This window comes from Aquila chrysaetos, chromosome 16 (genome assembly GCF_900496995.4).
Source record: "Aquila chrysaetos chrysaetos chromosome 16, bAquChr1.4, whole genome shotgun sequence".
NCBI classification, from domain to species: Eukaryota; Metazoa; Chordata; class Aves; order Accipitriformes; family Accipitridae; genus Aquila; species Aquila chrysaetos.
Genome location: NC_044019.1, coordinates 19183387 through 19204829, shown reverse-complemented (window position 1 = coordinate 19204829; position 21443 = coordinate 19183387). Strand labels below are relative to the sequence as shown.

Sequence of the window (21443 nt, the reverse complement as noted above, 5' to 3'; positions counted from 1 at the left end):
ATGGGTCAGCGCAACATCAGGCAGAAAGCACCCTTCCTTTCTAAAAAGAGAAGCTGACAGCTTTGCACAGGCCCCTTACATCCCATCTTCTTGCAGTTGGGGCAGCTGCGCTTAACATGATAACTCCTTTTACCTCATGGCAGACCTTTACTGGCAGGGCACCTCCAGAGTAACCATGTCTCATAGTGCTCTGGCAGAGGTCTATTAGTCATCAGCGGGTTAAAAGGTCAGATTAGTAAATCTGCTTAAGGCATACACCCGACAGGCAGGGGCAAGGTTCTCAACCAAGGACGCTGAGCACAGCCACTGCTAATGCGACTCCACTTCTCTGGATCTACAAAACGCCAGAGCAGGCAGAAGAGGTGCACTGCGCTCGCAGGCGCTACCTTCACAGAGGAAAGAGTCCATCCAGGCTCTGACAGACCGCTGGAACCTTACAGGCACAGACACTCCATGTGTTAAGAAGTACAAAAAATCCAACATGCTTGTATTTCCCAGACAGAAACCCCAGATTATTAGCAACAGTTAACAACACAATTACCACAGGACTTCTCAAATGGATTTCTCTACATCCTTGCCTACATCGCATTTTTCTGATCCCTATGAGGTTGCACACCAGCGCATCTCACAGCTTAAAGCTGAAAATTTTACTGCTGGAATTTTAATCAAAAGTGACAGGAACATAATCTTGAATAAAGGCTTAGAGGAGAGAAAAAGCAGGTAAAGGCAAAAAACCTGACTGAGCAACGAAAATACAATTTTGGTGGAAGAAAAAAAAACCCTTGGCCGGAGCCTCACTGCCACTTTGACACTTTCTTACAGAAGTTCACACAGTTTTGTAAGTAACACTGACCAAAACCTTCAAGTGACAGTACCTGGAGTGAAATTTTTAAACATGCTATACAAGCAAAAAGTTCAGCTGTTTCCACCTCCCCTTAGCATTGGCAAGGTTATCATTACACCATGTCACTGCTGTAAAACAAATCCAGTCATCTACAGTTGCACCACAGAGAAGATGGCTCTGCTGAAAACAGGGGAGGGACTGCATCTGCTGGGGTGTGCCAAGCGAAACTCAGCAGCATCACAGCACATGACTAAGCATGTATTCCGGTACGTCAATACTCAACCATCAATTTGAAAATAAAGGTAATTTCTTCTTATCTCCCTCCTCCCACCAATCTGTGAATATGGGAGAAGACAGAACATTGCAAATGAAGTTTAAGAAGCCTTAACAAGAAAAAACCACCACACTACAAGATATGAAACAACTATTCATACAGGACACGACTGTTAATATTCTATTTAAGATTAAAATGTATCACGTAAGAAATATTAGAAATCAGGATCCTATTTCTAAAAATAGAAAGGTGACTACAGATACACTTGACAGACATTATTCATGTGAATAAAGACCTGTAAGGTAAATAAATAATTAACATTAATGTTGCCTTTTTTGCTTAATTCTAATTGTGAGAGGCAATACTTATGTTGGCAATACCACTTTCTAATAACTAGGTCCAGAACAATCAATTAGTTTTCATTTGAAATTCCCCAGACCTGGCAGAAAAGAGAAAAGCTCACTCTCTTCTGGATATCTTCCCCCAAGAAAGCAGGATAATTATTAAAATCATAATGGAATCATCAGCCAAAGGAAGAAAACACTTGGCTTTGGCTTCACTTCCTCCTCCAAAATTAAAAACCACATTCATTTCAGCCCTGCGTCTGGCAAAATATTCCACAAAATATTAGACAACAGACAAAACCCATAAGGAAAGTAGAAAATTTGGATTCAAAATGTAGGCTGCTTCTTAGTATGACAAAGGTGTATTTTTCTCATTAGAGAAACAGTCATTAAAAATAAATGTAATGAAGGCTTCCATGAACTCACCAGAAGCACTGATCACAACCTTACAGTGTGTTGATACCTAGTAGGAAAGTCAGACCAAGTAATTAAGTAAGTTTGCTTTCTACTTTGTAAAAGTACCAGTAATATTCTCTCACACACATTTTCAATAAACTTTGCATGTGGATTGGCATTTTGGCTGCATGACAGCCGATAAGGCAGACAGACAAAGAGAGCCTTGCCATTCTTTGCTTGTCTGTATGTTACTTCAGTAGAGTGAATAAAACTGAAAAGCAGTGGTTCACAGTCTCTTTGTGCACTAGAACTATTAGAGTAAAAAAAAACTGTGACATATCTGCATCAATATTTACTTCTAAATTAAGTCTTGTATACAAATGCAGACCTTCTATACTATGTATGCCATTCCTTTATTCAATCTTAGAAATCAATGAACTAAAAGAGACACTTAAATAATTATACAGCATATTCCAGAAGCCAGTGTTTGTAGTTATATTGGCTTGAGATTTCAAACGAGCCAGATCGCCTTACAAACACGTATCCTATTAAGTTCTGGGTCAGTTATGTCCTGCTGAATGTTTTACTTGTCAAAGAACCCACAAAGCTTTACCTCAAAGGGCAAAAGAGTTTCATATTGACATTGCTTTTTAGAACTACCTGCTTTACCTGACCATCTGACGGGTGCATACAAATGCTCCATTAGAAAAAGCTGAGTCAAGAAATTCTGTCAAACACAGTGTTAAGTCATTTCTGTACTGTATTGAATGTCAGGTTGAACCTTGGACTCACCTTTGTAAGAGGAAAGTGTTGTGAACAACACACAAAAATGTCTCACCTTGCTCTGAAATAGCTGTGTAATTCCTTTTGTTCTCTGTTAATGCATGATAAACATAAAATAAATGGGAAACGAATATTCTGACTCCGTAACTGAGCTTGAAGATGCTTCTACATGCAAGTTATTAATAACATCAATCCATTCATTAAGTCAGGTGGTAGTTAAAGCAGCAGCTATATACAGGTTCATTGGTATATATTTAAATGTATGGATAAAGAAGGCCTTAAGATATTATAAGCTTCTGCATTTGTCATGAAATAGCATTAGAAACACTGCTGGAGCCCTCTACATGCATGCATTCAGGAAACAATCACAACTCCTTCCTCAGTAAGAAAGAAAATGGAGAGAAAGAAAATAACCCTGCCCTTTGCATTTTTGCACAGGCAAGTCTAAGATAAAGTCCTTGTGGATCTCCTTTCCATACAAACGCACAGAGGAAAACTCCCCGTTGTGGAGTTTCATTCCCAGATCAGAAGGAAACCCAGACAGAAGTCCTCCCGTCCGAGCGAGGGGCCAGCATCCACCTCTGCCACCCACACCCAGGCCTCTGCCAAGCTCCTGGTGCACGACACAGCTCCCCGTTCCTGTCCCAGCGCCGCCTGCCTCGCAGGGCTGCTGTCAGCCCCAGCACACCTTAACTCTGCGCTGAAGCACAGAACGGGCTGAACTGCCTGTGGTGGGCATCCTGCCGAGTCCACCTTCAGGGGAGAAGTGGTGCTCCCAAACGAATAAAGCCATTCCCCTCTGTATGCTCTTCTATATTTATCTTGAAAATTGACGTGAAGTATTTGTTAAAATTGCTCTGCAGAGGATACTGAAGGCAATTGCACAAAGCAGGTTGGCCTGGTGCACATTAACCTATTTTCCTGCCTGCTTATCTAAGCATCAAAGTTACAAATAAGATGTCGCTGACCTGTAGCGCTGGTTGGGTCTTACTGTACCGTAAAAAGTAGCTCTGCGGTATGTGCTGGGGAGTATTACATTACTCATCACCCCTCTGCTGCAGTTTCAGCTCAGATACCTACTCCCAAATATATACCAGGTACCCAGGACAAGACCCAGTCCTTCATTAAATATTTGGCACGTTGTCTCAAATCACCTTTGACACACAGGGTTATTTATACATCATGGCACATTGCATGCCTCTGCGACAAGATAGCATCACACAATACTGTATGTCAGGAATGCAGGCAACAGATTTAAACCAATCCTCGCTTCAAGACACTTTTACTAGGAAGCAGGTCACAAACTGAGTAATATCCGTTTTATTCACTGAAAAATGTATGCTATTCATTTCCAGGAAATAAAGTCAACCACCCTAATCCTTCTCCCCTCTCACATACACCCCCCATCAGAACGACAGAAAGATGGTTTCTTTTGTCCTAACAGGTTCACTGTTGGGATGTATTTAGTTCTTTATGCAAGCCTTATTCTTCCTAATGCATTTGCTAGGACACCTAATGTTGACTTGGTGCAAGGGCAGTCTTTCAGAGTAGTACAGCAAGAGGGTATCTGGTTACATCCACTGAATTCAGTTTTGAATATGCACAATAGTTCATATTTACGGAGCTTGTTTCCAAGCTTTAAACGCGCACATTTCTGATATTACTTCAACCACATTAATGTTCTGAACACAAATACTGTACAGAGAGGGGAGTGTCAGGTGTTACTTTTAAAAGTCCATAGATGGAAGTGGGAGGAACCTACAATCTGCATTCATCTTATGAAGCAAACCTCTGAAATCTGAAAAAACGGCTCCTGACCTCAATATTATTCTGCCCCTACAGCTGTGCAACTACTTAAACAATTTTCTGAACTGATAGAAACAGTTGGTTGAACAGGTGGCAACCATAGGAATCCTTAGCACACAGTGAAAGGAGAAAACCAAACACTGGGCAGAAGGCTAGGAGTTTGGATCTGAAAGAGAACTCATTCACATAAATTATCCAAATCCAAATATCACATTTCATCAGCAGTTCCTTCAGTCCAGCTAGGATGGAAATGAGGTCTGGAGAAGTAAGTTCTCTTCTCAGGATGCTCACTCCTTTACAACCTCTTAACAGGAGAAAATCAATGGAGATTCAAGTGTACAAGTATACACGGTGCCAGATCCCCAACTGGGGTAAAGTGACAATGACAAGAATATTTAAAATAAATAAATAAATAAAATCAGCACTGACGATACACTTACTACCATGAAGTCAAGCCCGAGTACTTCCTGCAATACAAGCCTGGAATTTTCTCCTGATCAGTTCAGATTGCTACTTAAAATTATTCCCCAGCTCAGCACAAGGTGACACAGCATAAAGAAAATCCACAATAAAGAGCCTGATAACAAGCATACAATAGATGATCCTGTACGAAAAGAAGTTGATCTTATGAGTAAGCAGAAGCCAAATACTACCCACTATCTCCTAAAGTTCATTAAGGGTAACATTTAACCAGAGGGTTTTTTCATCTGGAAAGGGTGTCAACAGAGAACATTGTTTTGCATTATTAATTTCTCTCTTGCTTTTAGCAACTGCCTTCAGAGACTGCACTTGTTTCTCTAAATCCTTCTGTGCTGCTCCCTGTGTGCACAAGTTTAGAGGCCACAGGTATTGCGCATCCCTAACACCACTAAAAGATGGGACTCACCTCGGCTGGTAACACAGATTATAGTTATTTCAATATCCTCTCATCCAATGACATGCAAACAAGAATTCCACTATCTGCCAAACCCAAGCCTTCTCAAAGACAGGGGAAAATGCATCTTATGCTCCTGTTCCACTTTCTGCTTTGCTTTTTTTTTTTTTTAACCTGTTAATAAGTTTTTTTACGAACTCCATCATACATGATTTGCACATGATAGATTAGGAAAAAAACATCTTGGAAGATGTAAAAGCCTTCCAATTGGCTTTTGGAGCTGCCTATTCAGGTAAGAAAATGGCAAAATATGCTACCTGAACCAAGTAGCGTTTTGATGTACTCGTCTTTCAGAAGTAACTCTATATAAAAAAAACAAACCATAAAATATGTAGAAGAGTTAAGATAAGCAATTGAATTACCAAAGACTATTTAAAGTTGATTATAAAACATCCCCACATATTCCCAACAAAAATTTCACACAGCTTTGGAAATTCTGTTTTGCTGCTTGGCTATGGCAGTTACACAGAAGGATAAACTGTAACACCCCCTTGGGCATTACTGCAGTCTACAACAGGCAATAAGCTGCAAGCTTAAAAGGTCTGAGAAGGATTTATCGTGAACTAAGGGATCCAAAGAACCTGCTTTTTAAGAAGCCAAAACTCCACAACACACACTTACAACGCCAGGCACAGTCATTTTAAAAACTGAATTGGTAACATCCACTTGGCTGAATGCAGCAAGTGGAGAAAATACTGACATTATTTGTCCAGACCAATGCGGACAAGATGCCAGTGACAAGAACAAAAGTTTAAATCTAATCCACATATTCCCATCACAATTCAAGAAATCATCTGCCTGAAGGAGTCAGGCCCCAAACAGGAAATTTTCTGAGACCAGTTAATAAAATGTAGCTAAGTGTCCAGAAAGAGAGAGGCAGGTGATCTCTGAACCCACGGGTTGTCTTCAGAATTATTCCCTCCTCCCAGGTCTTACCATCACAGCTCTAGGAAGAAAAAAGCAAGAAGAAATGAACCCAAGTGCAGACTTTCCTCCTAGTTACATCAGTGTTACTGGGACACTGAAATAAAAATAATCAGAACTTGAACTGAATACAAGCTAGGGCAGTAGTGTCTACTGTAATTTGTGTTGTGGTTGGGTCTACCTTTCCCAACGAAGAATTGGGCTTCTCTTCCTCCCTTCCCCACACAGTAGCTTGCTCACAAAAAATTGGAGAGGATAATAAAACAAAACAAAAAAATCCCAGCCCCAAACCCCTTCCTGAACAGGCAGACCAGAGCAGGAAGAGGGGTTGACAGCATATGCAGCTCAGATTTAAACACAAGTCAGAATTTTTTTCCTTTCATGGAACTAAGAGTCTAAATATGACAAAAGTTCATTTTGGGGAAGTTTTTACTTGCTTGTAAATGTAACTATGCATAGATGAAAGAGTTATTCTTAGTCATCTTCTCCATGTCAAAAATAAACCCAGCAATTTCCAGAATGTGTCACAATACAATATTAACTATGTATCTGCACGGTCACTGAATCAGTGGACACTTAATAGCCTTAATTTAGAATATCTGTATTTTCTGGAAACAGTCTAACGTACCGTGCTGGAATACCCCGAACTACTAATACCACTTCTGAAGGAGTCAATTTGCAGCATAAACACCTCTAAAACTGGTCCTAGTGATGAGCACAGCAACCAGCGTGCCACCCCTTAGCAGCCAGGCTGCCAGACACAGAGCAGAGGCTGCGTTTTTCAAATTAATGGAAAGAGCTTGAAAAGAAAAGGTGCCTCAAAGAAACAATTCACTCGCATACAAAATGCACATGCTAAATCTATCTTATATAGGTACACATGTATGATACAGATACATGCATGCCGGGCTGCCTCTCTACAGCCACACAAAGCAACCCCTGAGCCTTCCTGTAGCTCGTTGGCTCCGGACACAACACGCGAGCAAGCTAAGAAAATAGAAGGACTGTACAGGGAGGAAGACCTCAATTTCAGTCATCTGAAATCGTCTTCGTTTTAAGGGAATCAAAACACACCGTGCCCCTAAGGAGCAAAGCCTCTTCCACTACAAAACAGAGTTTTTCTGCTGACGCCAGGGGAATCAAACTGAGACGAAGGACTCCTGAGGAACAGATACACGTTACCAAGGACTCACAACAAATGTTACAGCCACGTGGAAGAGTCCCAATGGGAAATATATAGCATTTGAAAGTTTTCCCTTGAGTTTTCAAGATACTAATTATAAAATACCAGAGCAGTGAGACAGCTGGAGCAGATACAAGGTACGTGCTAAAAGAGGTGAAAGACTTAAAGCATACTCACGGAGAAACCAGCTAGCCATCACCTCTCTTGTTTTATGGTTTCTTACACTCAAGAGAACATCTCCAGCCAAAAAATAGTCTCTCTCATCTCCACAAGGAATGGGACATGGACACCAGACAAGAAAATTCTGCTTCAGAATATCTTAGAAAAAACAAAATCTTTTCAGATCATACTTACTTCTACATTCTAGACAAAACTGAAGGGAACCTCAACTCCTCACAGACAGCGGTGCAACCACCACCCTGATTTCAACTTTAGGGCAGCATTAGGCAACTCAGAACAAAAAAACCAAACAAAAACAAACAAACAACAAAAAAAAAGAAATTCAGAGTTTCAAACAGAAACAGCTTCTCATTTCTGTATACGTTACTGGTTTGCTAAGAATTCACCTAGTTTTACAGATAGGGCAGGAAAAGTCACGTCACTTGCTGCAGGCCATATGGCAAGAGGAATTTGGATGCAGCATCCTTCAGTTTCCCGTTGGAACTTCCATTTCTCCACCACACAGTATAAGCTGCATCTCCAATATCTTTTTCTAGTACTATGAAGAGAACAGCACTAACCAATGCCAAGCAGCATTTTAAAACCTTTGTCAGGTATCACCTTGACACGTCTGTTTAACGTGGGGGATAATGTATTTTTTGCAGCAACAATCTTGAAAAGGAGAACTGAATAAAATGCATGAGTAGAACGTGCTGGTACCTGGCTGGTCAGCCCAGTCATAAAGCAGCCTCCTAGCACACAGCCTTGTGGTATGGTGAAACCAAGACGTAGGAAACGGACTGAGAATTTCTCAAGCCAAGGCTTTAGCTTACGCCTGTGCTGTAAGTAGGTGTGTCCATTCACACCAGCCAACGTATGGAATACTGATGTCTTCTGGCATACGCTGCTGGCGACCCCATCACCCCAGCCCTGCGCTATTGCCACCGCAGGCTCTGCTATCTGCCCGAGGCGGGAGGCAGCAGCGATAAGGAGGAGGAGGTGGGGCAAGATTCAAGTCAGGGGACTAAAGTGGCTAATCACCACTTTGGACAGCAAGTAAAATGGTTACAAAGATAAATACAGCACTGGTATTTTAAAGACAACTTGTATTTTCAAGCAGAGAATTGTTGTACGCTTTTCCAGTTTCTAAAGAAGTGAAACGTGACAAAAACAGAGACTGAACATAAGATTCAGTCTGAGTAAGACTAAGATCAAGGATGTGTTGAGTGTTAAGTAAGTCAACATAATTTTAATTCCTAAAATGTTTACTGACCTCATAATACACAGGGAAAAACTGTATAATATCTCTAGAGTTAAGAGCAAAAGTTTGCTGATGCTTCAGCACAGTATTTTAGAAGCGCATTTTTCAGATGCATCCTCCAGAAAGGATAAAACCCCCTGTATTTAGAGAAATACCCAGATACTTCAAACTAAGCATACACGGACATATACTTATTTAGAGTGCTTATGTACACGATAACAGACATGAATTCCAGTTTGGTTGCTGGATAATCGTTTTCCACCCATGTAATGTAATTAGCAACCAATATAGGGTGGCAAAATGAGGGAAGCAAGAAGCCCTCTTTTCTCCCAGATCAAGGCACTTCGTGAACATCAATTAGATGTTAATATCCCTGGGCGGCAAGCGTGACAAGTCTTATTAAGCCATTTTAAAGATTAGGACACTGAATCACAGAGAGATTAAGAACTTCCTCAAAACCAACACCAGAGTCAGAGAAGGGGCAGCTACACCCCAGCCAGGCCTGGCAGCCCGAGACTGCACTGCTCCACCTTATTGCAAGATTCAGAGTCTCTAAGGAAAAAAGAAAGAAAGAAAGAAAGAAAGAAAAAGTCCACACTCAGGTGAAGTTTCCTGGCCATGCCAACACGCCTCAGTTTTGACCTGCAGGGACCATCTTTAGATACAAGAATGCAGTTTGGTTTCCACTCTCAGATCGTGTTTTGGCTGAAAGTACCAGCAATGTTGCCAATTGTAAACAGTTTTTAAAGTCGACAGAGACTTCCAGATCTTTTCCGATAAGCTTGAGAGAGAACTTTAAACTTTTTGATACTGGTTCAACCCCATAAGCCTAGGGGCAAATAAATCTACAATCATCAGTCTTCGAGCCAACCCACGGCCAACTATCTGAATTCAAGTCACATGCTGAATTTACACATTAAAAACGTAGTGAACATGACAAGACAATTACTATCACAGGTTAACACGTACTTCAAAGCACAAAGAAAAACCCAGCAGATGCCATACTCAATTAGCCCAAAAGGTGAGCAGAGAAGGATGTCATGCTGATTAACGCACTCGCTAAGACGCGTCCAAACCAACAGCCCACTTCAGTGTTGCAACACGTTTGGAAAGCATTTCGCCGCCTTACTCCCGGGGTCCTCGCCAAGCTAAAGGTTACCTTTACTTTTCCTGCGTCGCCCCCCGAGCCGGCAGGAGAGCGAGCCCACGGCGTTACCCCGCGCTCCCACAACCGCGCAGGGGCAGGTACAGCCCGCAGCTCCGAAAGCGCCCCGGCCGGCAAAAACCCCAAGCCGCAAAGCAAAGCCCAGCCCTGGGGGCAACCGGCCGCGCAGCCCTCCGCTCCGCGCCCCGCCGGCCACCGGCCGCCCGCGCCCCGCGACGGGACGCCGCCGCCTCCCCGAGCGCCGCCAGCCGCGGAGGGAGAGCCGGGCTCCGGCTGCCCTCGCCCGCGGAGGGACCCTCCGGCCCCGGCGGCCGCTCCCCCCCCCGCCGCGGGGCGTCCCGCTCCCACCGCACCTGCTCCGCCCGCCGCAGCGCGCCCCGCGGACCCACCGGTGGCGGCGGCGGCTCCCCTCCGCATGCTGCCCGCGGCTCGGCTCGGCTCGGCTCCGGGCGGCTCGGGGCGGGGCCGGCGGACCGGGGCGGGCGGAGGCGGGCCGGCCGCCCCAGCCCCGTGCGAGCCGCCGCCGGGCGCCCTTGCGCTTCGAGCAAGGTGCGTTTCCCTCTCCTCCTCCCCCCACGCCCTCTCGTGGCTTTTGGGGACCGGCCGCGCCCGGGGCCGGGTGGGTCCCGCACCCCCTGCGGCCCCGGCTGGAGGCAGGGGCTCACCTGCTGGCCCGGGTCCGGCCCTGAGCGGCGTCCCCGCGGGGGCGGTGGAGAAGGTGCCACCTGTAAGTTGGGGAAGTGGTGCGTGCGTGTCAGCACATCCGGCAGAGAGTGAAATGGGGAACTCAGAAACGGTTGCTTTTGTCTGTTTCGGTTCTGTATTTGAGGAAGCTTAGCGGTTGTCGTAGATTCAGGAGGTTTAAGAAGATTTGGGTCAGCAAGCAAATGGAAAACTAGTGGAAAGAAAGCTCAGGATTGACAGGTAATGTAACTAACAGCACTTGCACTACAGCTCCTTGACTTTTATCAACAATAACAACATCTTGCTACCGGTAGAAGTGAAGTTTTGTGAAAAAAAGAAAGAACAGAGAAAAACAACTGGGGTTCACTTGAACTGCTGCAACAGGGAGGAGGGTAAAATGCTCTGCAGCTAGAGCTCTATCTGCTAACCTAAAGGTTTGAGAAAAATCTCAGCAGGCCTACTTTTAGGTAACTTAAAACATTCCTAAATATTTTGACATGTGCCACACAGGCAGTATACCTTAAGTGACCTTGAAGAAGGCTGTGGCAAACAAGCGAGTGGGAACCTACTGTGCCATGGCATGAGCCACCTGACCTTTTTCACACTTGCCTGCTCTGAGCCAAATTTAAAGCTGCTTTGGATAAAGTGGAGAGAAAACAAGTGTGAATGTGGCCCTAGTTAACCATGCACAGCTGAATGTAACACAGTCTCTAATGAGCCAAGCATTTAACCAACTCTCTAAAATAATTTGTTGACTTCAAGGTAAGAGTTTTGTTGTGGAAAATACCCCTCATTTGGGTTGAAATTTGTCTTCTAGCGTTGTGCTTGGCTGAACCCAAGTTTTACTCGATTGTTAACTTTTGAATTGCAGTATGTTTATCAGCTTATTTAACTTTGGGAGATTAAATGTACTTTTCCTCAAAGTGATAAAAGCTAGAATATAGAAGTAATGGTGCATACTGTTTCCCTGCTATCTACAAGACCATCTTCTTCAGCAGCCTTGAGGAAGGCAAGAAGAAGGAATGAGAAAATGCTCTTGGCAAACTTCCAGCAAAAGTGAACTGTAGTTAGCAAAGGGGGACGTGTGTATGAAAGAAATAATATCTATATGATTTGTACAAAGTCTTCCTAGTTTGAGGCCAGCATTGAGAGCCACATGAAAGCAAGATTCCTCTGCAAAGAACCCAGAAAACACAAAGTCAAAAAGAATTTAACCCCTCCTGGGAAATATTCCAAAACTTCCTTCTTCAGGAAAGATGTTCCTTCTTGGTTAGGAAAGATGCTTACAGCAGTGGCCTCCCATCTGTCTCTTCACCTTTACCAGCTGTCCTCTTTCTTCCACTCCTCTCAGAAAAAGTAAAGTTCATAAGAAGATAACACTTTCCTGCCAAGTCCTTCCAAAATTTTCATGCACTCCCTAGGGTGACGTGCCAGGGGCTGCATGAAGACCACCAGAGACCCTGCTATTGTAATAACGATAATTAGTATATTTAGTGATTGTCCTTAAATATTTGAGCTTTGAAAATAGCCAAAAGATGAATATATATTTCACAGTTGCTAATCTTAACTATTATCATAACCATCTTTTAAAATTATGTTTCATTAGATGTTACTTAACCAGAATTAAGAAATTCTTTATTCATAGTCACACCTACTTCTCTCCCAAGGAAAACGTAACTAAGATACAGTTTAATCACTCTGGGCTAAGATGAACACATTTCAGTAAAGATTAGATTAATAAACCCTAATCAAGCACCACAAATTTGGCTTTACATGTGGCTCTGTCAGCTACCCTAGCCCACCCTCCCTTATGTGAAGCATGGGACACTCAACCATAAAGGGAAATAGCGACTTCCTGGGTGCTGCACAGCCTCCCCTTCCAGTGAGACCGAGTTCCTAATCCATTATTTTTAACAGTGCAGCTGCTTTGTAATTTTTTTTCGTTCAGTCCTAGCCCGTTCTCCTGCACCGGAAAGACAGGAGAAAGGAATAAGAATAGCCCTTCTGAAAGACACTCTAGCCTTACCAACTAGTATAAAGCCGTGCGTGCTAACTCCACTGTAGGATGTTCGTCCCCTCACTGTGGCTGATTATGTAAAGCACTCCCTTTCCTGACATGTGCAAGCCTATCTATTCAAATTCTTGTAGATGTAATACTATCTACATATCCAACACAATAAAAGCTCTTCTTGTGGTATTTAAACAACCTGCCTGATCCTTTCCGATTAATTTTGGATTTTTTCAAAGTTAACTGAACTTCTGTATACAAAAGAGATGGTCTGGTTGTTATGTCGCAGCCTGGGTCTCAGGAGACCGTGCCAAACTCCCTCCTCCACCACTCATCTCCTATATGACTTTGAGAATTCACGCATCCATGGTGTGTATGGGTTCATGACCTATAGGGTGCAGGTAGTAAGATTTCCTTACCTTATGGGGGCTTATGAGGGTGAAACCCTCATATGAGGGTAAAACCTTGACATTCTACTACATCACGTGAAAGGCCATTATGGGTAGCATAGGTATTTTCCTGGTCTTGAAGTTTGTCATCATATTCCTCTCTGGTGAGAATCAGTAGTTAAATTTTCATATTCTCTTCCTTCAGTAATGCTTTTTGTTTTAAATGAACATATAAAGCCATTAGAGTGGTTCTTTTAGAGGAATTTGGCTTTATAGATTGAGGAAAAGAAAATAGATCCAAGGAAAGGAGGGTGACTTCTTTATGTGGGAGCATATAATTTTCCTGGAGCCTGGAATAGCTGGATTTTCTTACCACATGTGCAGGAAATAGCCCTTCCTACCTGATCCTGAACTATCACATAATACCCTTAACATATAATGGAACTATTCTAGTGTGATACACCTTCTAAGCAACATTTCTGTTCAAGTTTCCAAACACATTAACAGATTTATACATGTCTATTGAGGAACAGTTCAAAACACTTTGGTTCATTGGCAAATAATAAATATTTAAACTATTCCACAGGGTCCTTGTTTCCTAATTAAAAAACAGAAGTACCAACAAAACACACCTAGTTAATTTTCTAGCCCTCTTCCCACAGACAACTACAAGTTAATTTGTTAGGGAAGTTTGGGGATGGGTCCTTCATCACCCTACCTTCCTCATATTCACAATTTCTCATACACTCACTGCTTCTGCTGCAGTAACAGCAGTAGGACTCCCCCACACTGGCACAGAACTGCCAAGATTTGTATTTGCCCTGTGTTGCCTCTGTCCTTTAAGAGGGCAAGCTCTAACAAACTATCCCACAGCACACCTGGCCAGTAACACATCCCCAGGTTGGTAACATTAGTCCTCCTTTCTTCAATGCAAATACTCTGTTGTTTGGGGTTTAGGCATGGGGGGGAGGGGAGGGGCGGGTTTTTTAGTTTTGTTTGGGGGGGGGGGTCCCCATATGTGAATATTTTCTCTGATATTTTGACAAAAAAGGAGATAGAGCTTGTCTGATGCAGGTTACTGACACAAATCTAGGAAATTTCACTCTTTAGATCACATCCTTGCTGGTTAAATCTCCCTGAAGCTACAAAGGATTTTACTGATGTGAAATTTCTAATAATACATCAAATCTCAGCACAGGATGATCTTTTGCTCCCAGTATCATGCAATATTAACTGATTCATTTTCTAAGACACTTTGATAACTGCAATCTCATCTACAGAGTACCCAGCTAGCCAGCACCAGTCTCTTCAAAATCTTCAGTTCATGAATCAAAAAATCCCTTCTTTGAAGGCAGAAGAAATGACCCTCATACTCTCTAGGATAACTCTCATTTTAGTAAGGCACAAAATTATAATCCCATTTTTATTCCTACAATAGAGTCACATCTCAGTGTCATTTCACTTTGTGTAAGGGATAATGTCAGCTTTAGTGATGATGTAATTACAAATCATGGAAACATTTTTCGAGTTCTGAAAAGCAACAACCAGAACCTTAAGAAGTTTGAAACTTCTCTTGGAGCACATATGATTTTGTAAGGTATATTTGAATTTTGAGAAGATTTGACAGGTAATCAAATAAGGTGGACATTATGAAAGGTACAAGAAATCATTATTGTAAAGATTTGCATTTGCTGCTTCTTTTTCTGTCCTTGTTGTAGCCAGTCTTTTAGTCAGCTGTTACAAGATTTAGTCTTCCATAGAGATATATTTGGATTTTTTCCCTAAGGAATATCACTAAAAGTCTTCATTTTATTAATGCTGAGTCCTCAGTGCCCTAAGGGCTTTATTCCACAGATATTTTCATTTCTGACATTTGGGCTTGTGTGCTCAGATACAGTTTTGATTCTGCTTTGATTTGCAGAAGTCACTACTCTGAGAAATACATGAGAGAATATCAAAGGCATAGAGCTACTTCTGTTGAAATAAATGTCAACATCTCATTGACTTCAGAGAGAGAAGGATCAAGTAATTAAACATTGTTTTGCATGGATTCCAATAGGCTTTGGATCAGGCCTCATTTTCCTAGCTAGTACTTGCAGCTTTGCTGCTTTGGATTCTGCTGACAAACGACTCTCTGTAAAACTAACCGACCAGGCTCAACAAAGCTGATAAGATTTCCTTCCTGCACGGCTGTGCTAACACCTTCCCTGAAAATGTACTCTGAGTTTGGTCATACTTGATTTCAGATTAAGACTTTGCAGAGCAAAGTGAAACTTAAATGTCAGCTAAAGTGATAAAGAAATTTAAGTTAATGCAGTGTCTTTCAAGCCAAATGATTCCAAGCTGTGTACAGCTGGTAAATAGATTCTGCTTAGTTAGGGTGCTAAAACATCTGCATGAGCCGGTAACTGTCAGCTGCTTAAAGGATGTGAAGTTGCAAAATAGCCAGCTAGGTTGCTTCAGATTATATCAGGAGAAAAATATAGTGATCTCTGATAGAGATGCTGGGGAAATTTTGTGGACACCCCCCCCCCCCCAAAAAAAAAAAAAACCCAACAAAAAAAACCCCAACAAAAACACAAACAAACCCAAACACCAGTAAAAACAACACGGAAGACTTGTGCACACACCTGGATGAAAACAGTTCCTAGAATGTGACTGTCAGTGAATAAAGGGAATCTTCTGTAAATACATGCTTAATACAAATTAACCTTCCTGTATGTGTTGTCAGCAAGAACCTGAGATTATTTCTTGTCTGTGGGAAACCTTCTGTTAGAGACAAAGATCACTTTCCAGATGCTTTGATGTTAGCATATTAAATCTTAGCAGAGACTTTATTTAATTAAATGTTACTTATGTTTTGTGGGTGTTACTGAACAAAGTCTTCCCTGAGTGTCATTAATGGAAGAATGACAGAGTTCAAACCAGTGAGGACCATCATGATAAGTCTGAGTGCAGAGATAGTCTCTGGTGATATTTTAGGGAAATTACTGTTTCTCAGACAGCTGAACACTTAGGCATACTTGCCTAGCTCAGGGATGAAACCACAACACTTGTAATTGCCATGCTTCCAGTTTCACAGATTCTCGTTTTTCATTTTTAAGTTAAACACTTCTAGTTAGTCTGTGCTTTTGTAATTGTTTCTTTAATGAATATGACTCCATATGCATTAGAAGTTTAATGCTAAATCTTTTTTTTTTTTCATTCTCAGGGAAGGAGGTACTTTCTTTGGCAATTCCAGGGTTTACTTTGGGAGATTCTAGTGACTGATCATTTACTGTGTTGCATTCTACTGTATTAGAGAAGAGATGACCTTGCTTCTCATGCTTAGCCAGGAAGGAATGGGTAGGAAGAAGATGTAGTCTTTTTTTATAATTACCTAACACAAATGTTTCTAACTTGCTCTATGGAGATAATAGAAAACAATCAGCAACTGCTGGGTATCAGTTTTGTCTGTTATACATTATTGTCTGTCTTGACAGCGTAAAATAAATAAATTATATGTATTCAACCCCCCTTTGTTTAAAAAATAAGGTTGCTAAGAAACAAGAGTTACGCATGTTTAATGCAATTTACAATCAGCATTTATATAAAAACATGAAATGTAGCCATGATGCACTTGGAAACTATTACAGTGCAACTAAAATGCAAACTCGTGGTCTGGACAAAGAAGAAGAAATGTGAATTTTACTGTCATGTCATAATTAGGACCCTGGCCAATGTATAATTACAACTTCTAAAGTTCCTTTCCATGTTCTGGATTCTGTAGGAAATGTCAATTAATGTCACTGACATATTTACGCTCATATTTACTCTTTCTTCAAGATAATGTTGATACAGATTTCCAAAGGATACTGTCAATAAGAGTGGAATAACTAAGGACCTATACGTTCCACAGAAATTTTGCATATTATGGTTATATATAGTTCAGCAAGGAAAGTGTTGATGCATATAAAAATTTGGTTCACCTGTAGGTTTGCATTTCAATCTGATTTATATGTGTTACAAATATTTGCATATGTAAATTTTATTCAAAAATACTCAGTTGTTGTCATGGTTCAGGATGTAAGTGGTTATGCTCAATGACATATGTATATTGACATTTTTCACTACTGTGCTTATCAATAAGAAAGAAAATTTCATCCAGCCTCCTACCTTTCACTGGAGTCAATCCTATGCTCATTTAAACCAATAACTAACTTTTCTTCTGAATTCACTTGACTGCAAAAAAAACCAAAAAAAAAAGACCGAGACATCTGTTAAAAGCAAGGATTCCACAGTCCTCACCGGAGGCCAAATAGCAGCACAGCAACACAATTGCTAAAGCTGAAGATATTCATGGCATTGATAGGCTACTCACAGTACAGACACAAAAGAGACTTTTTTCCTAAACCTGGTGTTATAAAGTTGTGAGTTACAGGTCTCTAGTCACTACCTTAACCTTAGGAAAATTATCCTCAAAAGATTGGATTTCTTTCTGTGTAAAAATTACAACAGTGTTCTCAAACTGCTACTCGGGAATATGTTCTTGAAAGTTTAATTGCTTTTTAACTACCCACTGCAACTTCAGGTTTTTTATTTTATATCCAACCACAGCAGCATTGAAGATTTCTCTCTCTTATCTGATCACAGAAAAAAAGCAGCTTATTCCTGTTTCTACCCTTTCATCCCTGGTTTCTTAAATGGGGCCTAAAGCCATTTATCTCTTTAACCTTATGTGATAATTAAGTTGTTCAAGCTTAGTCAACTTCAGTTTTCCCAGTTAAATTGGCCCCCTTCCAGCATTGTCAGTTTTCCATAAACCTATAGGGAAGAGCTCAGCCTTACATAATGCCTCCCAGAGAAGCTCAGCACTGCCGTACGGACGCAGGCCATCCACAGACATCAGTGCTACCAAAACCCATCTGCCAAATTCAGAGTGGCTCAGGAGGACACAACCCTCTTCAACACTGCTTAGGAGAGGGAAGACAGGTGCTATAGCCCAGCTGGCAGAGCAAAAGCAGTTTTACAGCAAGCATTTGACCTGTTGAGACCACATGTGGAATAAGGCCATGGTCATTCTCCTCCCTGCCATAAGCTTCGGAGATTTCAAAGACGTTGCAGGTAATTCAGCCCCTACTGCTGCCTCCCCCCAAGAGAGCAGGCTCTGCAGCACCACATTTCCTACCACCACTTGGCTGTTAGCTTTGCGCCTGACAGAGAGGTGCCACCTAATGAATTGCCTCCAGCTCCCAGGGGAACACTAAGGCTTGTTGAACAGCCTCCTTTCTGTTGCTTGGGTTTTCTTAGCTCATGAGATCTCACTGGATCACAGCACAAGCAATATTGTTCTTGACAACCTGTAAAATATTTTTATGAACTCCATAATTCAGTATTTAAATATGTCATGTTAACAACTTCAAACAAACAAGCGTAGCTTAAAGAGAGACCTTTTCAGAGTTGCACCATCTGCCACTAACTTTCCAGTCTCAGTGCCAGCATAAAAAAAAGGTATTCTTTAATTAAAAAAAAAAAAAAAAAAAAAAAAAAAAAAAGGTCCTGTGCATCTGCAAATTTGTCAAAAGGGCAGTTGGCATCCCTCCACCCTTCCTGCTGGTGCATACCCAGAGTTTGAAATACCAGATTTCAGCTGGTGAAGGAGGAGCCTGAACACACCGAGAGAAAAACCGCTTTGAACTCTCTGGAATGGTAACAGCAGCACTTGGGGAAAAAACAAAGCCTGGGCACAAGTGCGTTTTCACAACAGCTGAAATGAAGACATTGAACAACTGCCACATTCCCAGGGGAAATCCTGTTGAGCAGAAACTTAGTCCATCAGCTTGTTGTATGATTGCTCCATGTTGTTCACAGAACTGGCATTTCTTTCAAGTGCACTTCATAGGTTATTTAAAATTCATACTTGAGATTGACCTGCGAAACTCAGCACAACTGAAAAGTTGTCTTTTGCCATTCAACCTTCCTGATTTGAAAGCACTTCTTTCTGCATGTGAAGTGCTTTTTTTAGCTATGTTGCATCCTTGCAATTTCTTAATAAGCAGTAATTATGCTGCTCTTTCAAGATATGCATCTGGCATCACCCATTCACTAACATACTGTCTAACAATCTATAAGCTAAAGACTAAAAAGTATTTTCAGTATTAAAAAAGGTCAATTTGAAATAACTTCACAGGATTCACATGGTTTATTTACAGTAGTGCAATACTTCCTGGTGATTTAGAGATCACTGTCTGGCCTTTCACTTTCACCCACGCAGACAAATACTTGTTGTCAAGACAGTAAATAAAAGTTTAGATATACATGGATAATTCATATTAAATTTCAATAAAATACTATTTTAAGTACCATTGCTATCTAACAGACTGTTTCAGAGAATGGTTTACTGTGAAACTTTACAGATGAAACTTCCTTATTAAAAAAAAAAAAGTTCTACATTTCAAGCAGATTTCCGTCTTTCATTAATTGAATTAAATGGCTGGTTTCCTTCATGAGCCCTGCCACTTCTCTTATCATTTACTCCAGGCAGCGATAGAGTAGGATTTTTAGTTAACACATACATTTCACTCTGCGCTCATGGAGAGAAAATTTATATGTACTTTTTTATTTCACAATATAGCCAGATTTTGGAAACTTGCCCACTCTTGCCTTCTGTTTTGCTTAAAACATTAGTCTACAAAGCATCAAAAAGCATCTTAAACTAAACTAATGTCTGCATGTCATTGTTTATAAATGTGCAGGCACTTGCCCGGAGGCAAAAGAACCCATAATACTGCTACCATTTACTGTTATTTATATTTAGCTTTTTCTTTTTTAGTGAGGGTTTTCCTACAGCATTTTTTTGTTTCAGGTTTTAGTTCGGCCTGGCCTTGGTACTGTATGTAGTACCATTTTCACCCTAGCAGCTCTGTACGCCGGCCAGAGAAGGTCAGCTGAGAACAAGGGGTTGGAGCATCTCCCAGGGCCTGGCTGGGCTGTATTACTAGCACTTCTGTGGACAAATATGCAAAGTTTAATGAAGTCAGTGGAAAGACTCCCACTGGCTTTCGTTAGCTTTGGATCCGGCTATAAATTAGGAAAGTTTGATTTTCGTTCCATTACTTGTCCGCAATATTTTTTCCTTGTGTTAACCACATAGCTCCTCTTTAAACAGTGGCAGAACTGCTCTTTTCAGTCAAACGGTCAGTTTGTCAGTAAGTTACACTGTAATATGACCAGATAGGGATCCGAAGATTGCTGCTAACTGGAGAGGAGGAAAAAAGAGGCCCTTTCCGGTTTTGTGGACAAAGTCATTGACTTCAAGGGAATCGTACAGTATCCTATTATGCTTTGTATTCAGCGTGTGGTAAAATACCATTCTGAAGTGGGGGAGCAGCTGTTATCCTACCTTTCCAGAAGGACAAAGTAAAGACAAATCACAGTCCTAGGAAAAACTAGGGAAGTGATAGAAAAACTTGTCTAAGGTGACTCACTAATTTAACAAGGGCAGAAGCAGTATTAATGCAGGAATTCCTAGCTTCTGTGTCCCATTCCTTGCTCCCTCTGTGTGTATGACACATGACATATACATACTGTATCACAGAAGAAAGCACATAGGAAGTGCACAGTAAATCAGGATTTTGTCAGTTTAACAAGGGTAAATTCAAAGAAATATTTGTTCTTGGAGTCAAAAGCATAGGCCTTGAGAACAAAATGACAGCTATCAAGGCAGTTTATTTCAAAGTTTAAAAGTGATTACTGTCCCCACACATTCATCTGAGTAAGATAAGGATGTAAATAAATAGTATTAAGTAATTAAAGTTTTTTTTTTTAAAAGAAATAAAATTTTCCATTAAAAAATACTGGTCTTGTACAGCAGACAACATCTATGCAGTCATGTATCAATAAAATTTGCTTTTTGAGTAACGACTTTCCCTCAGAACATTTTCTATTTATAAACCCCCTTAAGCCTTTTGCAGTGTTTCCTCTCCAGACATACCACTTAATCACCAGAAAATGATTCAGCCAATCAGTCCAGGCACTTCCCAAACACAGGATTCAAAACTAGTGAGAAAATTATGAGCATGCTCAAAACTTGACTGATGAGTGAAAATACTGTTTAAACTGATTCTTTTTTCCTAGATCAGAAATATGTTAGAAATGGTTCACCTTGTCATTGGAAGTACTTGGACACTTGTTCAGCAAGAATAAGAATATTTTGCTCATTCATTCACTCTGAAATGCTTTCTATTTCTGTAATTACTTGACCACAATATTATATTTCAAAAGCAAACAAACAGGCTTATGACCAAGATT

The 21443-nt window shown here is 41.1% G+C and overlaps 1 protein-coding gene across 4 annotated transcripts in view; it reads right to left on the bottom strand.

Annotated features, from left to right (window-relative positions):
* The window catches only part of MICAL2 (microtubule associated monooxygenase, calponin and LIM domain containing 2), a 137021-nt gene extending 126180 nt beyond the window's left edge, over positions 1-10841 (bottom strand). Inside the window, exon 1 of one of the 4 annotated variants that reach the window (XM_030039316.2) lies at positions 10739-10841. The gene's annotated coding sequence lies outside the window, so the exon portion shown is untranslated. Of the gene's footprint in view, positions 1-10426; positions 10525-10738 lie in introns of those variants that run through there. The other 3 variants (XM_030039315.1, XM_030039313.1, XM_030039314.1) reach the window with 3 other exon arrangements.
* Positions 10842-21443: the final 10602 nt, after the last annotated feature.